We start from the raw sequence: 20007 nt of genomic DNA on the forward strand, positions 1-20007 counted from the left end.
TTTTACCTATCATGTAATAAGCATAAATCATGCTTATGAATGCACCATGGCCGAATACATCACAATCATACCCTTTTCAACTTCGGCCATGGTTAAACGAAGAACTCAATGTCTTACTCAAGATTGCTACAAAGAAATTTCAAGAGTAGTCAATCCATCATTACATGCATCATTAACAAGCTTCACATTTAGCATGCAATGGCTTTAACACAATATCAACCTTGGCCGAATACCATTTCCATGACATAACAAGGATTTGAACCATGGGCTAACATGAACATCAAGCTAGCAACTAAAACATGCATGAATCTCATGACACAACCTCAAACATACCTTAATCTTGATACAAGTATGACCAAATCTCCTTCTAGTTCTCTTCCAAACCAAGTATGGAGCAAAAAAAATTCTTCTTCCTCTTCACAATTTTCGGCCAAAGAAAGAATGGAAGGATGAACAAAATTTCTCTTTTTTTTTTCTCTTCCACATACGGCAACAATAGGGGGGGAAAGGATGAACAAATTTTTGATTTTTTTGTTTCTCTTCCTACATCCATAATTTTTTTATCATTTATTACATCATGCATTAACAAAACATGTCATAACATGTTTTCCTTGCCCATAAACCCTTGTCATGGCCGGCCACTATGCCATCTTTGGGGAAATTTGACATGCAAATCCCTTATTTTTGCATGCATGATCAACTAGTCATCACACATTTCCCCATCCTACTTTCAAAGTTTACTACTAGGTCCTTTCTAGTAAAATTCACATTTATAACTCGAAATCAAAACATCAAAAATGTCACACATGAATTAACACATATTATAGGCATCAAAATAAATTTTAAATTATTTTTATGCCTCGGTTTTGTGGTCCCGAAACCACATTCCGACTAGGGTCGTTTTAAGGCTGTCACAGGATACTTAGCTAAAGAGTTTGCCAAACCCTAAAGTTCACCAAAAATTGGAGTTTGCAAAATGGCTAATTTCACAAAGTGCTCTATTGAGCCAAAAAAAAAAAATACTTGACTTACTCAATTCTACCCTTGACTTTACCAATTGTACGCCAAGCAAGAATTGAATATTGGATCTCTGCCGGGCAGATAGTTACAATTCTCACCCACTTAGAAATTTCATAATTGATATTTATACTTGTGTAAAGTTGAGTGTATTGTTCTTTCATTAAACTTTCCCTTTCCGAAGTAGCTTCTTTTATATTATGATTCTTCTATATAATGATTCCTCCATAACACTTTTACTAATACGATCCTCTTATTTCTTAACTCTTTCACTTCTTTGGCTAAAATACAAACATGCTTATCTTCATAAGATAAATTTGGCTCTACTTCTATGTCTCAATTTGTACCATATTGTAACAGCCCTTTTTTGGGTCAAATCTAAACAATGGTTTCAGTGCTCAATTTGTCTAGAAGGACTAAATTTCAATAGGTGCATGTAAAATCCCGAATTAGAGCCTAGTCGAAACAGTGATTTCGAAACCATAAATCTAAAGTAGAAATAATTATTTTATGATTCTTTTGTGGTCTATGATATGATTGCATGCTTGTGTGAAGGTTTTGTGAAAAACTTCTATGGATAAAGTGTCAAATTTTATATTTAGGTCTAAATTGCAAACGTTGCAAAATGTGAGTTCTAGAAGCTTTAGGCATGAAATTACCATTGATTATTAATTAGTGGTCCTTAAATAGCAATTTGCCCAAATTCTATAATTACGGACAAAAATGGGCATGAATAGGAAAATTTTGAAAGAAAGGCCGTAAGGGCATTTTTGTCATTTGGTAAATAAAAGAATAAAAAGGGAAAATCAAGTCAAAATTGTGTCCATCTTCTCCTAACTTGGTCGAAAATCTCAAGCTCACCATAACTAGGGTTCTGTCAACTTTCAAGATTGATAGTAAGTGCATTCTAGCCCTGTTTTTAATGTTCTTTATTAAAGTCCTCATAACCCGATTTATCTATTTCTACCAGTATTTTGAAGTAGGGTTAATGTTTAAAAATTTACCCATGTGTGACATGCATGTGTTTTGGTGTTTAATGGTAGAAAATGAAAGTTTGATGCATGATAAACATTTTTTACCAAGTGGTTTTTCATGAAAACACCTAAAAAGGACCTTTTTGTAAAAGGTCTAAAATGGTAAGATGTATGATTTAATGAGAAATGTGGGCTACTATGAGTATGTCATAGGTTCAACTAGGCTTGAATAACAAAGAAAATGAACACATTTCATTTTACGAGCCTAGGGACTAATTTGCAAATTGTAAAAGTTTAGGGGAAAACTATAATTTTGCAAAAATATAGTTTTTGGACTGGTTTGAATAATGTGATGATTAAATGAGCTGAATTTGCTATTATAAATCAAGAAAAACAGAGTCTAGACCTAGACCGGGGAAAGAATAAGATTTTGGACTAAATCGAATTAATTGTCCATATTTTGTAACGAAGTAAGTTCATGTGTAAATAATGCAATGATATATTATGTTTTAATATTTTATTTATGTATGAATTATTATGACAAGTGTATGAATGATGTTATAGTCTATGAGCATGACATTGGGAACGAGTTCAACGAATATGTGATATCGAGAACAATCCCATTTGAACCTTAGGAATAATTTAGGATACAATGTGACATGTCACTAGGAACTATGTGATTATGGTCTCATAAAATTATGTGTATATGTGATTATGTGAATCTAGGTGCTAGTCTTGTACGCTTTATCGATGGCTGGGTAGCCCAGCATGTATTACGGGTGCCTGTCAACTTGTGTGAGCAGCCCAAGTAGTTACGTCCTGACTGTCAGCTTGTGTGAGCAGGCCCCTGATTAGCTCGAGAGCGAACAATGTGTGATTGTGATATGAGGTAGCATGCAGCTACGTTTGAAGCACTATGTGCAAGTCTTCCGTGTATCCGATAGTATTTCGAGTGTTTAACGGGTAAACCTGTGAGTTATTTGACAAGCAAGTCAATGATGAGGAAATATGACAATGTGTTACGAGTTGGTACATGTATGTACGAAAAACTCATATAAATGAGCTCGGTATGTGATGAACTTTTGGTAAGATTGGAAATGTGTAAGTTATGTCTACAAATTTAAGTTATGCCTATGAATTCATGATGACACATTTGTAATCTATGTTATGTCAATCGTATTTATATATATATGATTATGTTTCTATTTATTTGCATGTGAACTTACTAAGCTTTATGCTTACTACCTTTCCTTTCCATTTTCTTATAGTGTTGCCAAGCTAGCTCGGGGATCGAAGGATGCTGGAGCTCGATTCACACTATCAAATTAATCTATTGGGTATAGTGAAATTAAGTATTTTGAGTATGGCATGTATAGAGACTTGTTCTTTTTGTTATATGTCAAATTGGTTTAGCCAAGTGTATTGTCTTACAATGATTTGATGATTTATTTTGTATATGGCCAAGAGATATGGCTCATATTAATTATGGAGATGTAATCCTATTCATATATGCATGCATATGCTAAGATCACTCTTGATGTGGTTAAATTCATTTAGCATGGATGAATTGTGGATGTGACCATAGATGTTTGGTGATGGAGTTATGAGTAAATGGAATAATATCAACTAAGGAAAGAATGTGTAAAATGGAAGTAAATTTGATGCTTTATACTGCATGTGAATTTGGTAAGCTTGGCTTAAATGGAATATGAAGCCTTAAGTTGGTATAAATTGATAAGAAGTTGACATCATAAGCCATGTTTATGAATGTGTAAGAGCTCATTTATGCCATGTAAGATGTCATTGAAATGAGTGAGTGTACATGTGCTATAGAGGGTGACAAAGGCTTGGAAAATAGCCTCAAAGTTGTCCACACGGGTAGACACACGAGCATGTGTCTAGACCATGTGTGACACACGGCCTGCCCCATGGGTGTTTGATCTAGCTGTGTGTCCCCTGCACCCTATTAAATGCAGAATAGAATACTCAATAGTAAACACACAAGTAGAGACATGGCCGTGTGTCTCGGCTATGTGAAGGACACGGCCGCAAGACATGGGCGTCTGCCTAGGCCGTGTGAAGTCTACACTTAATTTATGGAATTTAACTTGGCCATGTGACCTTAATTATGCTGATGACGTCATAAACAGAGAGTTACGTGGGCTGAGGACACGGACGTGTCCCAAGCCACATGGGCATGTGTGACCACACGGCCTACCCATATGGACGTGTGACCCTGTTTCATGAAAATTCTTTTAAGTTTTTTAAAGTTTTCTAAAGTTCTCGGTTTAGTCCTGAACCACTCTTGATGTATGTTTTGGACGTCATAGGCCCATATAAGGGACAACATGCATATGTATGAATGTACTTAATTTGAATGAAATTTTACAACTTGGTATTGTATGTTTATTTACGTTTAAGTCCAGTAATGCCTCGAACCCTGTCCCTTGCGTCAGATACGAGTAAGGGGTGTTACAGTGCAAAACTTGAATTCTATAAGTTAAAGGTGTCTAATTGTTATGAAATTATAAATTAGAGGTCTTTAAATGGTAATTAGACCATTATACTTCATAATGGACAAAATTGGACATGGTTAGATAAAATTCCAAAGTTTTGAATTAACGACATTTTGGTAAATTAATAATTAAATGATTTAATAAGCTAAAAATGAGTTAAAATTTTTATTCATCTTCATTCTCCTATGCCGAAATTTCAATGGAGTCCATAGCTAGGATTTTTGCCACTTTCAAGCTCGATTGTAAGTCTGTTCTTGCCCTGTTTTTCATGATTTTTATGTTTTCGAAGTTGTCTCAACCTAATCTAGCTATTCTAAGGACTAATTTGAAAGAAAATCAAAGTCTAGAATTTTACCCCTGTTGAATAAGCTTGTATTTTGATGTTTAATGTTAGAAAATACATGTTTGTTGTTAGTTAAACAACATTTACAAAGTGATTTTTGATGAAAATTTCAAAAAGGGACCTTATTGTAAAAGGTTGTAAAATGTGTGGTAAAATGTGAATAAATGGAAAATATGGGCTGTCATGAGCATGAAAAAGGTCCTGCCAGGCTTAGGTAATGAAGAAATTTGATGAAAACCATTTTACGAGCCTAGGGACTAAAATATAAAATGTTAAAAGTTTAGGGAAAAATGTAATTTTTTCCATAGTGTGTTTTTGGGCTAAATTGAATAATGTGATGATTAAATAAGTTAAAATTGATATTATAGATCAAGAAAAATGAAGTTTGAGTTTAGACCAAGAAAAGAACAAGGTTGTGGACTAAATCAAACTAATAGTCGTTTTTGTAACCGAGGTAAGTTCGTATGTTAAATTAGCTTTAATATAATTGTATTTAAATGCTTTAATATTGTATGAACTGTATGATTGACTATGTGGAAGAGTTTAATTCTAAAAAAGAGTTCGGCGGCGATTCGATAAGTAAGAAATCCCGTTTAAACCTTAGGAATAGAGTAGGATACAAGTGACATGTCACTAGGGTTACCATGTGTTATGTGATTATGTGATCCGAGTGTTGATCCTGTACGTCTTACCGGTGGCTGAGTATACCGGCATATGTTGCGATTACTCGACAGCTTGTGTGAGCAGCACCGTATAGCTATGTCTGGGCTGACAACTTGTGTAAGCGGGCCCGTCAATAGCTCGAGAGCGAGCAATTATGAGATATGAGACTTAGGTAGCGTTGGCTACATATGTGACACTTAGTGTGCAAAATTCCTGAGTATCTGACATTATTATTCCTAGTGGTTCACGGGTATGTCAAAGATGAGAATACATGTAAGTTCATTTCGAGATGGTACAGGCATGTACTTTAATCTTATGATTATTAATTTGTGAAATGATGATTTCAAGGTAAGTTGGTGATGGAATGGATTATGATCATGAGAATTTGGTAAATTACATTATCTTATGTTATGTTATTTGTATGATTAATGTATGGTAGGGTTGCTTATTTGTTTCATACGAGCTTACTAAGCTATATAGCTTACTCCGTTTTATTTTCCATGTTTTATAGTGTCACCAAGCTAGCTCGGGTTGGAGATTGTTGGAGAACGCCTCACACTATCAATTGTTATTTCAGGTACTGATGATTTTAAACATTTTGAGATTATGACATGTATAGGGACTTGGTCATTTTGTTATATGTGTCATTTTGAATTTGGCCAAATGTATTGGCTTGTGATTGTCAAAGGTTTGATGTGGCCATTAGCCATGTAACTTGGCTCATTTTGGTTGAATTGGTTGTAAGCTTATATATTATATATATGCATGCATGTGTCAATGCCTTGTTGGTGATGTAGTTTATTAATTATTAATGCTTGGCAAATAGTTGAGTGTGGCTTAATGGGTTGTTGATGAATGGTTAAGTATGGCTCATTCGTATGTTAGAAAAATCTAAGTAGAATTGTACATAATGAAAGTGTGTGTGTGGATGCCTTTGAATGTGAAATTGGTATGTTTGATTTGGCATAATGAAATGTCATGTATATTGTAGATGATTGTATCGTATTAACACGTTTTAGCTATAATTGTGAATGTTTTGGTTGCTAAGTATGCCATGAATTGTGCCATTGAATTTGTGTAAGTGTAGGTGTAAATGAGGGTGGCAAATGGCTTGTCATATAACCTCTATTTTGTCCACATGGGTAGATACACAGCCTATCCCATGTGCATGTGTTCCGGTTGTGTGTCCCCTACACCTTAATTTTTAGAAACATTATGCACAGAATTGAGGGCAGAGATATGTGCGTGTGCCTCAGCCGCGTGAGGGACACGTCCTTAGACACGAGCGTGTACCCTGGGTGTGTGAAGCCTGCACCTATTTAATGAAAATTTAATTACCCATACAGCCTAGCACATAGGTGTGTGACTTGGCCATGTGACATCAATTTTTAAACTCATTGCAAGTCAGAGAGTTACACAGGTTAGGGACAGGGGCGTGTGTGACCACACGACCTGCCCACACGGGCGTGTGACCCTGTTCATAGCAAAAATTTTCTAGGTTTTGTAAAAATTTCACAAATTATCGATTTAGTCTTGAACCACTTCCAAACCATGTTTTGGGCCTAGTAAGCTCTTATTAGGGACTTTATGGTTGAATGCAAAAGATTTTTAATTTGGATGCAAATTATGACTCGAAATTGTACGTTTGCTTGTGTTGTAAGTCCGGTAATGCCTTATACACTATTCCAGCACTGAATACGGGTAAGGGGTGTTACAGACATAATCTGGATTTTGTCAATACCTTCATAACATATACACATTGAACACATTGTGAGTCTTCGATACATCTGGTGGTAATGCCAACTCTTGATGGCAAACATTATGCTTATATACTCATGAAATAGAGACAAGTTTTAGCAAAAAAATCAGATAATTCCATTGAAACCCTTGATTCCCATTATTAAATGTACTTAACATGTTTTAGGTCAAATCATCTACAGAATTCTAGTTCGGTTCTAACTAAGTCTTAATTAAATCCAAACATTACTTTCTAAGTCAAAAAACACTAAATATAAAAAAAGTCTAAAGAAACTGTGAACTTAACGAGTGCTTTCAAAACAATTAGGCTAGGTGGATACTTAGCTAAAGAGTCTGCCAAACCCTACAGTTCGCTAAAAATTAGAGTTTACAAAATGGCTAATCCCACAAAGTGCTCTATTTAGCCAAAAAAAATACTTTACTTACTCAATTCTACCCTTGACTTTACCAATTATACGCTAGACAATTACTGAATACTGGGTCTCTACCGGGCAAATAGTTACAATTCTTCCCCACTTAGAAAATATCATCCTTGATATTTATACTTATGAAAACTTGAGTGAATTGTTCTTACATTAAACATTCCCTTTCCCAAGTAGCTTCTTCTATATTATGATTCATCTATAACACTTTTACTAATGCGATCCTCTTATTTCTTAACTCTTTCAGTTCTTTGGCTAAAATGTAAACAGGCTCCTTTTCATAAGATAGATTTGACTCTACTTCTGTGTCTTCAATTTATTACAAATTATTTGGATTTGATTAATACCTTCGTAACAAAGACCTGTGAAACACATTGTGAATCTTCAATAGTTTTGGTGGTAATGCCAACTCTTGATGGCCAACAATATCCTTATATACTTACGAAACAAAGACAAGGTTTAGTGGAAAAATTAGATAATTCCATTGACACCCTTGATTCAGTGATTAAATGCACTTAACAAGTTTAAGGTCAAATCATGTACAGAATTCAAGTTAGGTTCTAACTAAGTCTTCACTAAATCAAAACATTACTTTCCAAGTCATCAGACACTAAACATAAAACAAGTCTAATCAAACTGTGAACTTAACGAGTGCTTTGAAAACATTTGTGGATACTTAGCTAAGGAGATTGCCCAACCTTAGAGTTTGCCAAAAATTGGAGTTTCCAAAATGGCTAATCCCACAAAGTGCTCTATTTAGCCAAAACAAATACTTTACTTACTCAATTCTACCCTTAGTTTTACCAATTATACGCCAGACAATAGCTGAATAATGGGTCTATGTCGTGCAGACAGTTACAATTCTACCCCACATAGAAAATTTCATCCTTGATATTTATACTTGTAAAAAGTTGAGTGTATTGTACTTTTATTATACTTTCTCTTTCCCAAGTAGCTACTTCTATATTATGATTCCTCCATAATATTTTTACTAATGCGATCCTCTTATTTTTTAACTCTTTTACTTCTTTGGCTAAAATGCAAACAGGCTCCTCTACATAAGATAGATTTGACTCTACTTTTGTGTCTTCAATTTGTATGACATTATCTGGATTTGGTCAATACCTTCTTAAAATAGACACATAGAACACATTCTGAATCTTTGATAGTTCTGGAGGTAATGCCAACTCTTGATGGCCAACATTATCCTTATATACTCATGAAACGGAGACAAGGTTTAGTGAAAAAAATCATATAATTCTATTAACACCCTTGATTCTCATGATTAAACGTACTTAAAAAGTTTTAGGTCAAATCATCAATAGAATTCTAGTTCGGTTCAAACAAAGTCTTCACTAAATCCAAACATTACTTTCTAAGTCATCAAACACTAAATAGAAACCAAGTGTAATCAAACTGTTAATTTAAAGAGTTCTTTCAAAACATTTGGGGTGGGTGATACTTAGCTAAAGAGTCTGCCAAACCCTAGAGTTCACCAAAAATTAGAGTTCGCAAAATGGCTAATCCCACAAAGTGCTCTATTAGCCAAAACAAATATGGTACTTACTCAATTCTACCCTTGAGTTTACCAATTATACGCCAGACAATAGTTGAATATTGGGTTTCTGCAGGGCAGACAGTTTCAATTCTCCACCATTTAGTTAATTTCAACCTTGTTATTTATACTTGTGAAAAGTTGAATGTGTTTTTCTTTCATTAAACTTTCCCTTTCCCAAGTAGCTTTTTCTATATTATGATTCCTCCATAACACTTTTACTAAGGCGATCCTCTTATTTCTTAACTCTTTCACTTCTTTGGCTAAATTGCAAACAGGCTCCTCTACTTGGATTTGGTCAATACCTTCGTAACATAGACGCATGGAACATATTGTGAATCTTCGATAGTTCGGATGGTAATGCTAACTTTTGATGGCCAACATTATCCTTATATACTTTTGAAATGGAGACAAGGTTTAGTGAACAAATCAGATAATTCCATTGACACCATTGATTCCCATAATTAAACGTACTTTAAAAGTTTTAGGTCAAATCATCAATAGAAGTCTAGTTCGGTTCTAACTAAATCCAAACATTACTTTCTAAGTCATCAAACACTAAATATAAAACAAGTCTATTCAAACTGTGAACTTAACGAGTTCTTTCAAAACATTTAGGGTGGGTGGATACTTAGCTAAAGAGTATGCCAAACCCTAAAGTTCGCCAAAAATTAGAGTTCCCAAAATGGCTAAACCAACGAAGTGCTTTATTTAGCCAAAACATATACTTTACTTACTCAATTCTATCCTTGGGTTTACCAATTATACGCCAAACAATAACTTAATATTGGGTCTCTTCCAGGCAAACAGTTACAATTCTTCGCCATTTAGAAAATTTCAACCTTGATATTTATACTTGTGAAAAGTTGAGTGTATTGTTCTTTCATTAAACTTTCCCTTTCCTAAGTAGCTTTTTCTATATTATGATTCCTTCATAACACTTTATTAATGTGATCCTCTTATTTCTTAACTCTTTCACTTCTTTGGCTAAATTGCAAATAGGTTCCTCTACATAAGATAGATTTGGCTCTACTTCTGTGTCTTCAATTTGTACCACATTATCTGGATTTGGTCAATACCTTCATAACATAAACACGTGGAACATGTGACATCCCTAAATTGACCCTAGTCAGAAAGTGGTTTCGAGACCACTAAACCGAGTCATAATAATAATTAACCATCATAATTGATGCTCATTATATGTATATATGCATGTGTGAAAATTTCATTTTTTGGATTTTGTTAATTGTAAGTGAATTTTTATCAAATAGGACTTATGTGAGAAAATTTAAAAATGTGCTAGGCAAATGTAAGGTGGCCTATTAATACATGTGGGAAAGTGTTGTCCTTGCATGTCAAATTAGCCAAAATGAAGCATGATGGCCGGCCATGCTATGGGTGGAAACATGTCTCCAACATGTTAGACTAGTGATGCATGTAGGAAACAATAAAATAAGAAAGTTAGCATTAAAGAAATGGAAAAAGAAAATGATGATAACAAAAAAAAAAAAAAAAGAGTGTGGATGCTTCCCCCCCCCCCTTGCCGTACATGAGAGAAACAAAAACAAAGAAAGAAAAAAAAGTGTTCATTCTCTCATTTTCTCCTTGCTTGGCCGAATGTACTAAGAAGAAAGGGGGGAGCTTGAGAAAATCAGTCATGGGAGTTTGCTAGACTAAGGTATGTTGATGTTATCCATGAGATTTATGCATGTTTTTAGTTGATAGTTTGAGTTCCACCTAACCCATGGTCTAAACCTTTACCATGAAATGGGGATGATATTCGGCCATGGGTGTTGTCTTCTTGGTATCATTGATGTTTGATGTTTGATGTTGTGGTGGTGAGGCATGAAGATGAGTTAAGGTTCAACTAAGGTGGATTTGTGGATGTTATTTGCATGCTAAAAGTAAAGCTTGTAATGATGCATGGTATGGTGTTGTATGGCATTTGGCCATGGTAGGAAATAAAAGGAAACTATGTTCGTTGTTCATGTCATTTGAATGAGAAGTGCTAGTAAGGTGAAGTACAAATGTTAGTGTTTGATTTACTAGTGTATATATGCATACTAGCCTAGTTGTGAACTTGAATCAAATTGGTGTTAAGTCGATACAAGCGACCTTACTTGTTGAATGTATCAAGTGTGGAAATTTGCCTTAACATGGATGTGTATGTTCGCCACATGAGCGAATACATATGTTGATGTGTATATTCGGCCTTAGGTAGCCTATTGATGGCCTTAGCTTTTCCTTGATGCTTGAATGAATTGTATTGAATTGCTTGATGTAATATAAAATGTGCATGACCAATGTGTATCCAAGCAAAAGGGTGGCCATATGACCATTTAAACTCCTTGTCATATTCGCCATAAGCTAGCATAATGAGGTTTTAATAAGTTAAATTTGTGTGAACTAGCTCAAGAACTCAAAGGACCAAAGTTGGACAAGGGAAAGACAAAGTAATTGAATTGCCATTGAAAACGCATGCGACAACATCCGAGGTAAGTCATTAAGCATATATTTGGTATTGATTTAAATGATCATAATATATATGCAATTGTGTTTAATGAATTGATGTGTAAATGAAAATGAATGTGTATGGAATGATGCCATTGTTGAATGTATAAAGGCAGCAAAATGCATAAGGTATTGGTCACGGCACTAAGTGTGCGGGTATAAATGGACACGGTGACAAGATTGGCACTAAGTGTGCGGGTTTAAAATTGTACAGCACTAAGTGTGCGAGTTTGATTCTATAGCACTAAGTGTGCGAGCTGAAAATATATAGCACTAAGTGTGCGGATTCACTATATGCTCTTGTATTACAATTGGCACTGAGTGTGCGACATTATCGAGTTAATCCCGGACAGCGAATCGGGTAAGTACCTTGAGCTCATGACGAATAGGCAATATGTTCATGCTCGGGGTTGAGCTTGGTAAGCTTTAAATCTATGTGATGATTGCAATTGTGTGATTGTGGTGAAAATGAGTTAGTGTGTGAAAATGCCTCAAATATCTTATCGTATAAATATGAAATGTGGATGTATGGCTTGGTATGAGATTGAACCAAAAGGTCCGAGGAATTATGGTATAGTTCGATATGGATGAAGTACCTAGCCTTGTTTCATTGTTTCACTTTGTGATGAATTTAGCTAATGGATAATTGTAAAGTGCTTATGACTTCTTGAGTTATAAACTCACTCGGTGTTTTCTTGTCACCCATTTTAGGTCTCTTGGACTCGTATTGTTGCGTGCTCGGAATCGTCGTTGAAGTCATCACACCGGCTGGAGACCTTTTGGTATTGTCTTCGTAGTTGAACTAGGAGAACAATTGGCATGTATAGGCTATTATATTTTGTTGAATTGTGGGTTGTAAACCTTAAGCCATGTGAAATGGCCTATGTGGTCGTCGAGTGGGATGCTAGAACCTATAGCCACGAGTCTTAGAAACTTTAATTTTGATAAGGTGGCCAAAATTTGTGTCATGTAAGATGGATGATTTAGGGCCAAGGAAAGATTCATGAAATTGGCATAGTCTACTGCAGTAACTGTTGCGGACAGCAGTAGTGAGATGAGATTGAAAAATCACTAAAAATAGTATAAGTAGAATTAAATAGTGAATAAATTATGAAATTGAACCTTGATGAATCTATTTTTATATGGACGAAATGAAACTACCATATGAGCAGTATACTGAGAGATATTAAAGTTCTCGTGAGACAGGGCCGGAACGGTTTCTGGGTCCCCTGTTGCAACTTTGAAAATTTACTATAAATTATACAGATAGAATTAGAAGTCATGCCTTATATTTTCAGATTCCATTTTGAGTCTAGTTTCATTAGAAATAATCGGCACCAGTATTAAAGCCCTGTACAGAGAGATATTCAAGTTGTAACGCACGAAGGTCAGTGTAGTCGACCCCTGTAACATGGGTGACTTTAACTAATAAACTGTACCAATTGGCCCGACCAAAAATTCTAGAAATAAATCCATGGATGGATATATGAGTCTAAATTCAGGAAAATTTACGGAATCAGTTTCCGAGTTTTGGAACTCGAGATATGATTTTAGGGCGACAGTGACGCAGTTTTCCAGCCTGTCTGGAAATGCCAAATTGGTTGGTACTTTGAGAGGATTTGGCCGTTAACCCTCGTGTCCGACACGGCGACGGTCACGGGTTCGGGTGTTACAATTTTATTGGTATCGAGCCATGGTTTAGTCGGTTCTAGGACTACCATAGGCGTGTGAGTCTAGCTATACATGCCAATTTGTTAGTGCTTAATAATGTGATGACTTCGACGGTTGAAATTTTTGTTTTGATTAGCGATGGAACCGGGATAGAGACCCTTGGCGGATGACGTTGAAAGTGTAGCGGCTGCCCCGCGCAAGGGACACCGCCTGTTGAGCCTCGGTCATCCGCGAATAATCAAAATGAAGGCGAAACAAGCCTTCTTCACCATGATGAATGAGTGGGTCGCATAATATGCCCGAACCAACCCGGCTGCCCAACCATTCCCAAATTTAAATACTCCACCCCAAGAGCCCGTAATGCCTTGATTCGATCTGTGAGGCTGAGTAAACCACACAGAGACCTGATTAGGAAGCGGGGCGAGGAGTTCAAGGCCATAGTCACCGATGATCTTTGAAAGAAAGAATTCGCTCGATAACACCATTCGAGTGTTAGATGAACTATCATGCACACCGATGAATGTCTTAAGTGTGCTATATCCTTGTTACGAGACTCGACTTACTATTGGTGGAGGACTTTAATTTCCATAGTCCCAAATGAGCGAGTTACTTGGGATTTCTTTCAATCCAATTTTGAAAGAAATACATTAGTCAACAGTTCATCGATCGAAGCGTAAGGAGTTCTTGGAACTCAAGCAAGGTCAGTATGATCAGATCTCGAATCTGAACATGAGTTCGTAAGACTTAGTCGGTATGCTCGGGAGTGTGTGGTTGATGAGGTTGCTATGTGCAAAAGATTTGAAGAAGGATTGAATGAAGAGTTAAAGTTACTAGTGGGAATTTTGGAGATAAAGGAGTTCGTGACACTAGTCGAACGAGCTGCAAGGCGGAAGAACTTGGGAAGGAGAAGAAGAAGGCTGAATTTGAAGCAAGAGATTACCGTAAGAGATCAACGAGTAAAGCTCCGTTCTCGGCTATAAAGAGGTTCGGGGAGGACACCATGAAGTCGAGGCGATGCGGGAATTTCCATTAGAGCCAGACCATCGGCGGACTCCGAGCTACTTGGTAGCTAGTGTGGGCAATAATCGTCAAGAGAGACGAATGCCCCCAATGTGGAAGGCGACACCTAGGTGAATGTTGGGGTAAGTCATTAATAGGGCTCATTACGGATGTGGTTCAAGGACCACTTCATTAGAGATTGCACGAGCTAAATGAGAAGAATAAGATGCAAGGTGCAAGATCTAGTGGGGCGACGGTTAGAGTTAGACCCCGAGGATTTCGGGAGGTAGGGGTGGTAATCGAGAGGAGCCACCGATGCGGCTGTTCGATCCGAGACCCGTGCTCTGCTAGAGCATATGCCATCCAGCAGACGAGAGGAGGCATCCTCCCTGACGTTATCACCGGTACTTTTACTCTCTTTGATCCTAGTGTGATTGCATTGATTGACCCGGCTCTACTCATTCTTATGTATGTGAAACTTTAGCATCCAAGAAGACTCTACTGTTGAGTCTCTCGAGTTCGTAATTCAGTGTCAAACCCTTTGGGTCAATACGTACTCGTTGATAAAGTGTGCAAGAGATGCCCCTAATAATTGAAAATCTGTTTTCCTACCGATCGATGCTTCTACCATTTGATGAATTCGATGTTATTCTTGGTATGGATTGGTGACAGTACATGATGCGTTGGTGGATCGCAAAAGGAAAACCATTGATTTGAGGAGTGCAAATAATGAGGTAGTCCGAGTCGAGTCTACTAATTTAAAAGGGTGCCGTGATAATATCTTCTATGACCGTTCGGAGATATGTGAAAAGAGGTGTGAAACATACCTTGCGTATGTGTTTGAAAGTAAAGAGACGGAAAAGAAACTCGAATCGGTACCAGTGGTTTGTGAGTATTCAGATGTTTTTCGGAGGAGTTACCGGATTGCCACCGGTTCGAGAAGTGGAATTCGCATCGAAGTTGTACGGGTACTACGCCGATCTCAATAGCTCCGTGATCGTATGGCATTAACGGAGTTAAAGGAATTGAAGGTTCAATTGCAAGAATTGACGGATAGAGGTTTCGCTCGACCGAGTTTTTCTCCATGGGGCGCACAAGTATTGTTTGTGAAAAGAAGGGCGGAAGCATGAGGTTGTGCATCGACTATCGTCAACTCAATAAAGTGACGATAAAGAATAAATATCCGTTGCCACGAATTGACGATTTGTTTGATCAATTAAAGGGAGCCTCGGTGTTTTCTTAGATAGATTTGAGGTCGGGTACTATCGGTTGAGGGTCCGAGAATCGGACATACCAAAACCGCTTTTAGAGCGAGGTACGGTCACTACGAATTCTTGGTGATGCCGTTTGGGCTCACTAATGCCCTGCGGTGTTTATGGATTTAATGAATAAAATTTTCAGGCCATACTTGGATCGGTTCGTAGTTGTATTTATCGATGACATTTTGGTCTATTCGAGAGATGGCCGAACATCTTTGAACACCGAGGCTAGTGTTGCAAATCTTACGAGATAAGCGATTATCGCAAAGTTGATAAATGTGAATTTTGGTTGAAAGAGGTTAGCTTTTGGGGCACGTGGTGTCCGCATCGGGTGTCGGTGGACCCGAACAAAATTTTGGCCATAGTCGATTGAAACCACCAAGGAATGTTACCGAAGTTAGGAGCTTTTGGGGCTTGCCGGTTATTACCGATGATTTGTAAAAGGTTTCTCGACGATAGCCACGCCAATGACGAAGTTACTCCAAAAGGATGTTAAGTTCGAATGGACGGAGAAATGTCAGAAAACTTTCGATCAACTGAAAGCTTATTTGAGTGAAGCCCCAATTCTAGTGCAACCCGAATCGGGCAAAGAGTTTGTCATTTATAGTGACGCATCCCTACTTGGGTTGGGTTGCGTCTTGATGCAAGAAGGGCGAGTTGTGGCCTATCGTCGAGACAATTAAAGCCACATGAGAAAAATTATCCGACCCATGATCTCGAATTGGTCGCCATCGTATTCGCCTTAAAGATATGGCGACATTACTTATTTGGTGAGAAGTGCCATGTGTATTCGGATCACAAAAGTCTCAAATATTTGATGACCCAAAGAGACTTAAATCTGCGACAAAGGCGATGGCTCGAGTTGTTGAAAGATTATGAGCTCGTCATTGATTATCACCGGGAAAGGCTAATGTGGTTGCGGATGCCTTAAGTGGAAATCTTTGTTTGCTTTCTGACGATGAATGTACACTTGTCTATCCTACCCGACAATGTGTTGGTAGCTGAATTGAAAGCCAAACCATTATTGATACGTCAAATTCGTGAAGCTCGAGAAAGTCGACGATGAGTTGGTTGCAAAGCGGGATGAGTGTGTTCGAACAAGGACTTGGAATTTCAAATCGATAATGACGATTGTTTGAGGTTCAAAAGTCGTCGTGTGTTCCAAAGAATTCGGAACTTATTCCAATAATTTTGAACGAAGCCCATTGTAGCCGAATGGCAATCCACCCGGGGAGTACGAAGATGTACAACGATTTGAAATGTCGGTTTTGGTGGCATGGTATGAAACGAGACATCTCGATTTTGTTTGAGATGTTTAATATGTCAACAAGTGAAAGTGGAACATCAAGTGCCTTGAGATTACTTGACCGATCACGATACCCGAGTGGAAATGGGATCGAGTCACAATGGACTTTGTATCCGGACTGCCATTGTCAGTGAGTAAGAAGGATGCGATTTGGGTCGTTGTCAATAGACTGACTAAGTCGGCTCACTTTATCCCCGTACGTACGGATTTTTCAATGGACAAACTAGCCGAATTGTACGTTTCTCGAGTTGTGAGATTACACGGGTGCCTATTTCCATCGTGTCGGATATAGATCCGAGATTTACCTCGCGATTTTGGAAGAAGTTGCAAGAAGCTTTGGGTACCAAGTTGCATTTCAGACCGCCTTTCATCCCCAAACCGATGGTCAATCCGAGCGGATAATTCAAATACTCGAGGATATGTTGAGATGTTGCATCCTTGAGTTTAGTGGTTCATGGGAGCGGTATTTACCTTTGATTGAATTCGCCACAACAATAGCTTTCAATCAAGTATTAAGATGGCGCCTTACGAGGCTTTATACGATCGTAAATGCCGTACCCCATTATTCTGGTGAACTTAGTGAAGGTAAATTCTTGAGGTTGATTTGGTTAAAGATGCCGAGCAAAAGTTCAAGTAATTCGTGAAAGTTTGAAAGTCGCTTCGGATCGCCAAAAGTCGTAAAGGAAAGATATTGAATATCAGGTTGGAGACAAGGTCTTTCTCAAAGTTTCGCCTTGGAAGAAGGTGCTTAGATTTGATCGTAAGGGCAAATTGAGTCCGAGGTTCATCGGGCCATATGAAGTATCCGAACGAGTTGGGCGATCGCATATCGATTAATTTTGCCCCCGAGCTCGAAAGGATTCACAACGTTTTCATGTCTCGATGCTTGACGATATAGGTCGATCCATCGCACGTAATTGCTCCATTTGAGATTGAGATTCGCCTAATTTGAGCTATGAAGAGGAACCGGTTCGCATTATGAGGCGTGAAGTAAAAGAGTTGCGCAATAGGAAAATCCCGTTAGTGAAGGTGTTGTGGCATAAACACGGAATGGAAGAAGCCACTTGGGAACTTGAGGACTCTATGAAAGAGCGATACCGAGCCTATTTACGGTAAGATTTTCGGGACGAAAATTTCTTAAGTGGGGAGAGTAGTGACATCCCTAAATTGACCCTAGTCGGAAAGTGGTTTGGGACCACTAAACCGAGTCATAATAATAATTAACCATCATAATTGATGCTCATTATATGTATATATGCATGTGTGAAAATTTCATGTTTGGATTTTGTTAATTGTAAGTGAATTTTTATCAAATAGGACTTATGTGAGAAAATTTAGAAATGTACTAGGCAAATGTAAGGTGGCCTATTAATACATGTGGGAAAGTGTTGTCCTTGCATGTCAAATTAGCCAAAATGAAGCATGATGGCCGGCCATGCTATGGGTGGAAACATGTCTCCAACATGTTAGACTAGTGATGCATGTAGGAAACAATAAAATAAGAAAGTTAGCATTAAAGAAATGGAAAAAGAAAATGATGATAACAAAAAAAAAAAAAAGAGTGTGGATGCTTCCCCCCTTGCAGTACATGAGAGAAACAAAACAAAGAAAGAAAAAAAAGTGTTCATTCTCTCATTTTCTCCTTGCTTGGCCGAATGTACTAAGAAGAAAGGGGGGGGAGCTTGAGAAAATCAGTCATGGGAGTTTGCTAGACTAAGGTATGTTGATGTTATCCATGAGATTTATGCATGTTTTAGTTGATAGTTTGAGTTCCACCTAACCCATGGTCTAAACCTTTACCATGAAATGGGGATGATATTCGCCATGGGTGTTGTCTTCTTAGTATCATTGATGTTTGATGTTTGATGTTGTGGTGGTGAGGCATGAAGATGAGTTAAGGTTCAACTAAGGTGGATTTGTGGATGTTATTTGCATGCTAAAAGTAAAGCTTGTAATGATGCATGGTATGGTGTTGTATGGCATTTGGCCATGGTAGGAAATAAAAGGAAACTATGTTCGTTGTTCATGTCATTTGAATGAGAAGTGCTAGTAAGGTGAAGTACAAATGTTAGTGTTTGATTTACTAGTGTATATATGCATACTAGCCTAGTTGTGAACTTGAATCAAATTGGTGTTAAGTCGATACAAGCGACCTTACTTGTTGAATGTATCAAGTGTGGAAATCGCCTTAACATGGATGTGTATGTTCGGCCACATGAGCGAATACATATGTTGATGTGTATATTCGGCCTTAGGTAGCCTATTGATGGCCTTAGCTTTTCCTTGATGCTTGAATGAATTGTATTGAATTGCTTGATGTAATATAAAATGTGCATGACCAATGTGTATCCAAGCAAAAGGGTGGCCATATGACCATTTAAACTCCTTGTCATATTCGGCCATAAGCTAGCATAATGAGGTTTTAATAAGTTAAATTTGTGTGAACTAGCTCAAGAACTCAAAGGACCAAAGTTGGACAAGGGAAAGACAAAGTAATTGAATTGCCATTGAAAGCGATGCGACAACATCCGAGGTAAGTCATTAAGCATATATTTGGTATTGATTTAAATGATCATAATATATATGCAATTGTGTTTAATGAATTGATGTGTAAATGAAAATGTATGTGTATGGAATGATGCCATTGTTGAATGTATAAAGGCAGCAAAATGCATAAGGTATTGGTCACGGCACTAAGTGTGCGGGTATAAATGGACACGGTGACAAGATTGGCACTAAGTGTGCGGGTTTAAAATTGTACAGCACTAAGTGTGCGAGTTTGATTCTATAGCACTAAGTGTGCGAGCTGAAAATATATAGCACTAAGTGTGCGGATTCACTATATGCTCTTGTATTACAATTGGCACTGAGTGTGCGACATTATCGAGTTAATCCGGACAGCGAATCGGGTAAGTACCTTGAGCTCATGACGAATAGGCAATATGTTCATGCTCGGGGTTGAGCTTGGTAAGCTTTAAATCTATGTGATGATTGCAATTGTGTGATTGTGGTG

The sequence above is a fragment of the Gossypium arboreum genome, chromosome 7 (assembly GCF_025698485.1).
Source record: "Gossypium arboreum isolate Shixiya-1 chromosome 7, ASM2569848v2, whole genome shotgun sequence".
Classification (NCBI taxonomy): Eukaryota; Viridiplantae; Streptophyta; class Magnoliopsida; order Malvales; family Malvaceae; genus Gossypium; species Gossypium arboreum.